General features: G+C 40.3%; 1 protein-coding gene and 1 long non-coding RNA gene across 4 annotated transcripts in view; one reads left to right on the top strand and one right to left on the bottom strand.

Moving 5' to 3' along the window:
• The window catches only part of SMYD3 (SET and MYND domain containing 3), a 689,995-nt gene that overhangs the window by 414,832 nt on the left and 266,379 nt on the right, over positions 1-8,784 (top strand). The window lies entirely within an intron of this gene.
• On the bottom strand, positions 193-8,013 carry LOC121015132 (uncharacterized). Its single transcript, XR_005783647.1, has 3 exons — positions 7,523-8,013; positions 7,290-7,291; positions 193-235 (listed from the first exon to the last, which is right to left on the bottom strand). It is a non-coding gene; the product is annotated as an uncharacterized LOC121015132 (long non-coding RNA).

Below are 8,784 nucleotides of genomic sequence, written 5' to 3'. Positions count from 1 at the left end.
GTTTTCTTTTTTTTTTTTTTTAATTTTTTTTTTCAACGTTTATTTATTTTTGGGACAGAGAGAGACAGAGCATGAACGGGGGAGGGGCAGAGAGAGAGGGAGACACAGAATCGGAAACAGGCTCCAGGCTCCGAGCCATCAGCCCAGAGCCCGCCGCGGGGCTCGAACTCACGGACCGCGAGATCGTGACCTGGCTGAAGTCGGACGCCTAACCGACTGCGCCACCCAGGCGCCCCTGTTGTTTTCTTTTTTAAATAATATCACCAGAACAGGAAAGGAACACTGCATTGTTTACACAAGAGGTTCTGCACTAATTTTTGCCCAAAAAAAAAAAAAAATCTTTTTGCCTCAGGCTAGTGGTGTCATTTGGCACTATTTTACGACCTTTTATTAGATTATGGGGATTCTGATTATAGCAAAAATTGATTCCTCCAATCTCTCCTTTCTCTCTTCTTATTATTTTGAATCATTTGTTCTTCTGTGAACATCATCGCATGCAAACCCGAGGGCTGTGATTCGGCAGGACAGGCCCAGCCCAGCAGGTGTGCCCGACAGAACCGCACTGCTGCTTTGGAAGCTGTTTCTGTGGGTGCTTTTAGCTGCCATGCTCAGCTGTGGTCTTCCTGAGCAGGGGCTTGGTGGGGTTCAGCTTTGTACTCCTTGTGGGCATAGTTGCTGGCACATAATAAAAACTCAAAGAATATCGTTGGTAAGTGATGAAGCATGTTAATCCACAGTTTGAAGAAATCTCCGGTGAACCCTGCTGCCTCTGAGGTAGGGTCCACACTCTCCAGCTTGGCATCCAGACCCCAGATTCCATGGCCCCCATTTCTCCCCTGGCTTAGCAGCAGCCACATCGGGCTTCCCGCCTTTCCTTCCAGAGCCCTGTGCTTCCCTGGCCTCCTGTTTCTCCTTTTGATTCTCTACACAGCTTCTCCTGATTCTCCAACTGAAAAAAAAAAAAAAGTTCCTTCCTTCCTGCTCCATAGGACAGCCCTGTGTTCTGTCCATTTTTGTTTATAGCCTGTATCTTGTAGTTAAGTGTGAGAGGATACGGGTTATCTTACTCATCTTCATATCCATCTAGATCTGCCGAATGATAGTTTCTCATAAATATATTCCATAAATGCAGACTCACTATAAAGCAAAGCCTCTTTTCTGCATTTTACGTTAACTGAAGGGAAGACAATTGAATAATTTTTCTAGCTTGACCATGGCAAAAAATTATAGGATGCTGATGGAAGCAGTTGAAATAAATGAGCCAAAAAGGGCAGGTGTCCGACATACCTTTGATTTATTTTTAAAAAATATTTATTCATTTGCCTTGAGAGAGTAAGAGTGTGTGTGAGAGTGGGGAAGGGGCAGAGAAAGAGGGAGAGACAGAATTCTGAGCAGGCTCCATGGTCAGTGCAGAGCCTGATGCGAGACTCCATCCCACGAACTGCGAGATCATGACCTGAGCCAGCCTCAAGACTCGGACGCTTCGGTCCGTGAGTTCGAGCCCCGCGTCGGGCTCTGGGCTGACGGCTCAGAGCCTGGAGCCTGCTTCCAATTCTGTGTCTCCCTCTCTCTCTGCCCCTCCCCTGTTCACTCTCCGTCTCCGTCTCAAAAATAAATAAACATTAAAAAAAGAATACAACTTATTCTTATTTAATACGATTAAGTTTAACAACTATATGTTGATAAGAATGTTTATCTATAAAAGTTCTTTGTTAAAAGTATGGCCAGGGGGCGCCTGGGTGGCTCAGTCGGTTAAGCGTCTGACTTCAGCTCAGGTCACGATCTCGCGGTCCGTGAGTTCGAGTCCCGTGTTGGGCTCTGGGCTGATGGCTCAGAGCCTGGAGCCTGTTTCCGATTCTGTGTGTCCCTCTCTCTCTGCCCCTCCCCCTTTCATGCTCTGTCTCTCTCTGTCCCAAAAATAAATAAACGTTGAAAAAAAATATATATATTAAAAAAAAAGACTCAGACACTTAACCGACTGAGCCTCCCAGGTGCCCTGGCTTTTTTTGTTTGTTTTGTTTCGTTTTCAATATTTCAGCCAATACCATTAATGTTCTTAAATTACTAGCTATATTTTGAACTGTTTTTTAGGACCCAGACAAGTGACATCGAATCAAATTTGATTCTGCCCTGAATAAAATGAGGTATTTTAGAAAGACACTGAAACATACCTTAGCATTCCTCTGCCTCTGGTGTTTCTATTGGCAACACGTTTCAGTGTAGGTGAGCAGATAGGAGACACTGAGGAATCATTGCTTGCCTGAATATGTAGACAATGAAGTCCCAGCTCAGGCATTTTTTCTTTTTTCCCCTCAGTGAGAATTAGGAACAGAGACGATGGCAGAACCAGAGGTGGATTTGTTACCTTGCCTTTTGGTGTCTTCTTTTTATGGCTCCATTCTTATTTAATTGAATAAAAAAATAGAAAGCTGAGACATTTTAATGGAGTCAGGTATTTTTGTACATGTTTGAATCTGCCTCTTATGCAAATGAACATATTGGCAAGGAACGGATGAGATCCTTGCTGAGACGTCACAGTAGCGTTTCTGATAGTATTTTCCATGGAAACCCTATGTGATGGTGTTAAGATGAGGGCTTTGGGAGATGCTGTCTGGTGTAAGCCCCCGAGGGTCCCAGTGTACATTCGTGTAGTAAAGGAGGAGAAATTCTGCTCTAAAAAAAAAAAAAAAAAACCTCTTGTGCAACTTTGTTTATCTCAGTGTTTCTTACACGATGGCAGAGCACTTTTTTTCAAAGAGTACTCCTGTCTTAGTCAGTCTGGGCCACTATGACAATTATGTTAGACCACATGTCTTAAGCTGTGGATATTTGTTTCATAGTTCTGGAGCGTGGGAAATCAAAACCCTGGATGCTAGTGGGCTCAGCGTGTGGTGAGGGCCCCCTTCCTGCCTTGCAGATGGCGGCCTTCTTCCTGTGTCCTCCCGTGCTGGAGAAAGAGAATCTTCTCTCTTCTTAGAAAGAAAGGCACTAATCTTGTCTATGAAGGCTCCACCCTTATGACCTAATCACCTCCCAAAAGCCCCACTTCCAAATATCATCATGATGGGAATTAAAGCTTCAACGTATGAATTTTATGGAGGAACAAGTATTTAGTCTGTAGTCACTTATTTTGGGAAATGCTGCTTAATTTTACTGTGGTTATTGTACCTTTTGGGTCTGCCATTTTATATTTCGTTTGTTGTTTGTTTTTTGTTCCTCTTTTCCTCCTTTCTTGCCTTCCCTGGATCAATTGAAAGGTTGTTTTTGTTTTTTTTTTTTTTTTAATTAGATATTAACTTTTGACTTTCTGTCTGTACCTCTTTGTATTCTTTTTTAGTGGTTTCTCTAGGGATTACAATACACATAGTTAAAGTTTCACCATCTACTTAGAGTAAAATGTTACCATTTCATGTAAAATGTAGAATCCTTCTTCCATCTTTATAGTCTTTATAATGTTGTATGTATTACATTTGCATACTTTAGAAACTTACAATACAATGTTTTAGCATTTTGTTTAAATAGTCATGTGTATTTTGAAGAAATGCAGAGGGTGGAAAGTGTCTTTTATGTTTACCTACACAGTTGTTGTTGCCAGTGCTGTTCATTCTTCCATGAAGTTCCAAGTTCCCATCTGGGATCATTTTTCCTTCATCCTAAAGAACATCATTTAGGTCTTGCGGTGTGCAGGTCTGCTGGCAGTGAATTCTCTTTTCTTTTATATGAAAATGTATTTTGCCTTTGTTCTTGAAGAATAGTTTTGCTAGGTAGAGAATTATAGGCTGACAGTTCCCCCCATCCTCTTTTTTCCCTTTTAGTTTTCTAGTGTTGCTGTACCAAATTACCATAAACTTAGTGATATAAAGCAATGCATTTTTTTTTTTTTAATTTCTGGAAGTCGGAAGTCCAAAATTGATCTCAGCAGCCTAAAATCAAGGAGCTGGCAGTGTTATGTTCCTTCCAGAGATTCTAGGAGAAACTCTGCTTCCTTACCTCTCCAGCTTCTAGAGACTGCCTAGAAGCCTGGGCCCATCATCAAAGCCAGCAACATCAGGCTGGGTCTTTGCTGTTTTCATTTCTCTTGCTCTCTCTTTTCTGCCTTCCTCTTTACTTAGGAGGACCCTTGTGGTAATATGGGGGCCAGCTGGCCAGGTGATCCAGGGAGTCTCCCATCTCAAGGTCAGCTGATTATTAGTACCCTCGCTTCTATCTGAACTCGTAATTGCCTTTTCCCACTTAATTTAACGTAGTCATTGGGTCTGTTTAGGACTTGAACGTGTTTGAGGGAATCGTTATTCTGCCTATGATAGCACTTTAAGGATGTTGTTCCACTGTCTTCCAGCCTCCATAGTTCCTGAGAAGAACTCAGAATAATTTTCCTCTGTGTTGCCATGTGTAGGCACAGTATATTTTTCCCTGGCTGCTTTCAAGGTCTTCTCATCTTTGTTTTCCACCAGATTGAGTGTGATTCGTAAATGTTGTTTTCTTTGTTTCCACTACTTGAGGTTTGCTGAACTTCTTGACTATATATTTTTATATCTTTTGCCAAATTTAGGAAAGTTTGGTAATGTATTTTCAAGGAATTTTTTTTGTTGTATTTTCTTTCTCTTTGTGTTCTTTCTTTGGGACTCCGATTACAAATATGTTTGACCTTTTGATGTTTTTTCATAAGTCTCTCAGGCTTTCTGAAGTTTTATTCAGTATTCTCTCTGTTCTTTAGATTAGATGGTTTTTTAGATTGGAATTTTCCGAATGTTTATAATCTGCTGTTGAGCCATCCAGTGAATTTATTATTACAGATATGATAGTTTTTAGTTTTAGAATTTCCAGTTCATTCTTTTTTTTTTAAGTTTATTATTTTTTTAAATGTATGTTGAGCGAGAGATAGAGGGCAAGTGACGGAGGGACATAAAGAGAGGGAGACAGAATTTCCAAGCAGGTTCTGCTCTGTCAGCAAAGAGCTTGATGCTGGGTTTGAACGCACGAACTGTGAGATCATGACCTGAGCTGAAGTCAAGAGTTAGATGCTTAACTGACTGAGCCACCCAGGAGCCCCTCTTTTTGTTTTTTTTAAAACACAATTCTCTGGTGATATTTCTTATTTATTTTTTTTTTTACAAGCATATTATACTTTCCTTCCTTGGGTATAGTTATGAAGCCTGATTAAAAATATCCTTATTTAGTTATTACAACATCTGGATCATCTTGGGTTGGTCTCCATTGACTGCATGGTTTTTCTGTTTTTTGTTTTTGTTTTTGTTTTTGTTTTTGTTTTTTGAGAACAAGTCACTTTCATCTTTTTTTAATATGTCTAGTAATTTTGGATTTTATCCTGAACATTTTTCATATGTTATAGGATGCTGGATTCTGTTATATTCCTCTGAGGGCTACTGACTTTTGTTTGTTTTAGGAAGCTATTAACGTGGCTGAACTCATGCTCTAATTTTGTTACTAACGTGAAGGGCAGTCATTCAGTCCCTTTAGCCTTAACTTGGCTACTTTGACTTTAGCCTTGGCTTGACCTGATGCATGAGGATTTCAGGGATCAGCCAGAGATTCAGGTACTCTTTATGCAGTAAATTTAGGTTTTCCATTCTATGGTTCTCACTGGGATACTTTATACTTTCTTCTGTTTCTTCTAGTTGTCCCAGGTGGCACAGACTGTTCAGCCAAAAGGCCTTAGGAACAAGAATCTCACCTAGTGGTGTTCATTTATTTCAGGTGTTGACTCCCCTCCAACTTCTCTCTGCTTTTCATTACTGTCCGGTGCCTTCAGATAGTTGTTTTCCTATTTTATGTAGAGTTTATAGTTGTTACATGTAGACTGTTCTTATGATAGGACGTGCTTCACCATTGCCAGAAGCCTTACTGTAATTTTTAATAACTATTCCTTCTAGTATATGTTTCCAGCCTTTTTATCAAGCCACTAAAAAAGAAAGGCAAGATTTTCTCCTGTTTTATTTGCAAAAAAGTATTTTACTCAGAATTAGCTTGACTCTCAGAAGTATCCAAGTAAGTTTTAAGAGCTGCAGACTACTTCTTAATTTAGTGTGATTCTTTCTAGATATCCGTCCCTCTGGTGTTAATGACCTAGACCATGGTCAGTTTGCCAATCATGACACTTGATTTCTTTTTGAGAAATTGTGGCTGAGACATGGATCTTATGAGACTGAACGCAAATGGAAATACTGAGGAACTTCTACAGCATCTACCGCAGTGTTTTCCTAGCACCTTTAGGTGTGAGGCTTCTATAATACTCAGCAATTCCTGTTTGTGATTAGGTACAGAGGGCTATCAACAACCTTAAGTTTAAAAATTAGTTTTTAATTGCAAAAATAACACATAAACACAATCACTTTATTAAAAATAAATCCATACAAAGCTGAAATCCCACTTGATCATTGTTGTTGTTCCCAATCCCTATTTCCTCTCCCCCACCCAGAAGTAACCGTTGCCAGTAGCTTTCTGGCACGTGACCTTAAAGATTACACACACAGGCACCTGTCTGTCTCAGTTGGTAGAGTGTGCGACTCTTAATCTCCAGGTTTTGGGTTCAAGCTCCACATTGGGCATAGAGCTTAGTTAAGATAAATAAGTGAATAAGTAAGTATGTAGGTAAATAAATAAGATTATACACACATTCATGGACACACACCCAGTAAGAAAAACTGAGAATTGTTTTGTGCTGTTCTGATGAGTAACATAGTATTATATCTATCTATCTATCTATCTATCTATCTATCTATTATCTGTCTATCATCTATCTATCTTTCAGTCTGTCTTTAACATCCTTGTTTTTACTTACTAATATGACTTAGAAATCTTTCCATGTTTCCTATGTACAAATATACTACATAGGATATTCTATACTCCAGTGTTTCTATAGATAGATTTAATTTATCCTATTGTAATCTTCTCAGGAAACCCTCAAACTGGTGTTTCTAATTGAACCAGTGAAGCTTCATTGTTTTGGAGCCTACTTACTTGAAATTTGTGATCATTAGACCAAGAACAGAATTAAAATGGATGGTTGCCACTTAATGACTTAAAAGAATATTTTTTCTGAGAGGTAAATAGCTTTTAAATACTAGTTTAAAATGTACCAGTTACACATAAATTTTTAGCTGTGTTTCATTATCTAACAAAGTCGTAGCTTGTTCAGTTTACTCCGTGCATTTGAAAGCAATAAAAGGTGCATGCCATTAAAATAATTCCACAGTCAGATTTGTCACTAATTAGTACTCTGCCTTTGTAAATTTAAACATAATCATTACCTTCCCATTTTATCACACCACTTCACTTGGTTCTGTTACTTTCAGATTAGAGTTCCGACAGATCCCTGGGTAAGGAGTTCATCTCTTGGTGAGGACTTCTCCCTTTAGAGCTGATTCCTGGGTAGTAGGGAACGGAATCCAGGGACTTTGTGTTTTGGTGTTCTGATAGCCTGAAGGTTTTTGCCATTTTGGATATCATTTTCAAAAGATGAAATGGGAATGAATAAAGGCTATGTCAGAGAACTAATAACTTAAAGCTCATTATTTTGAAATAGATACATTTATAAAGCTTCTTACAGATTGCTACAGAAATGCCCGCATGTATATCTGGCTCAACACCAAAAATGTATGATTATACCTGATCAGTATTAAATACTCCTTTCTCCCTCTCCTTCTATGAGAACTGAACTCACTTGTGGCATCCTTTCTCATCTTTCACGAAGAGTTAAGGCGGATGCTATCAGTCCAGCCCTCGGGATGGAGGGGAAAAGAAGGCAGAGGGCCTGAGAGACGTGCTGTTGCCATGGATTTAGGAATTGCTGGTTCCCACCTTGCTGGTTTTCTATGCCTCTTTGGTTGTCTTTGTGACTCCCTGGGTCCTCACTGCCTCTCTGCCTTAGAAATGGGTTAGGAAGGGAAGGCGAGCTTCTCTAAAAGCACAAGTCCTCCCTCTGAGCGCAGACCCAGGCCAAACAAATGACCGCTACGTCCATGGGCATGCTTCACTGCAGGAGAGCAAAGAGGAGAGTGTTGTGATTCACTTCTCACAACCAGGGCTACTCGGGGTGAGGATGTTGGGGGGTGATGGCATCTGAGGCACTTCCATAGCCCACTGCCTACTTAAGCATCCGGGGGAAGAATTAGACCAGTTCCTCCCAAGTGGAATTCAGGCCTTGAAAGGTGACTAGAGCAGTGAGAGAAGACTCCTTCTTCTGGCTCAGGAATGAGCCTGCTGGGAATGTTGAGTCCTTGTTCAGAAGAAGCAGCACAGCTGGTCTACACGCTTTTGGGGTTGGATAGAGAGAGGCGTTTGAAAGCTGCCTGACGAGAAAGCTTGAGGTCATATCTTTTGGGATTAAAGATGCCATCTTTCTCTTTTATATTGGCTTTGTATCTTGATCTGAGTTTGGATTTGTTTGGCTAATTAACGTTAAAATAATGATGAAAAATAATACATGCATTTATGAGCTTATCTTATGTTTAATTTCTGCATGGAAGACATTGGCCCTTTCCCCGCCGGCTCTATGTGTGTACTTCTGGCTGAATTGCTGCAAATGTATGGCTGTTTTGCCTGCAAAACTGGCTTCCTGTCAAGAGCCATTTACACTGCTTTGGTATGAAGGAGATTCTTTGATTGGTTACTAGTAAGAGTGGTAATTACTGTGGTTTTCACTAGTGTGGCGGTAGCAAATGCTCCTGTAGTTCAGTACTATTGACTCTGTGCTTATATACAGTATCACACTTTGGGGAGAGATGTGGAAGCGGTGGCTTGGGATTTGGCCCAGGTAGCAAG

Source organism: Herpailurus yagouaroundi, unplaced genomic scaffold (assembly GCF_014898765.1).
Source record: "Herpailurus yagouaroundi ecotype Mexico unplaced genomic scaffold, PumYag 205, whole genome shotgun sequence".
NCBI classification, from domain to species: domain Eukaryota; kingdom Metazoa; phylum Chordata; class Mammalia; order Carnivora; family Felidae; genus Herpailurus; species Herpailurus yagouaroundi.
This window is presented reverse-complemented; position numbering and strand designations above follow the sequence as displayed.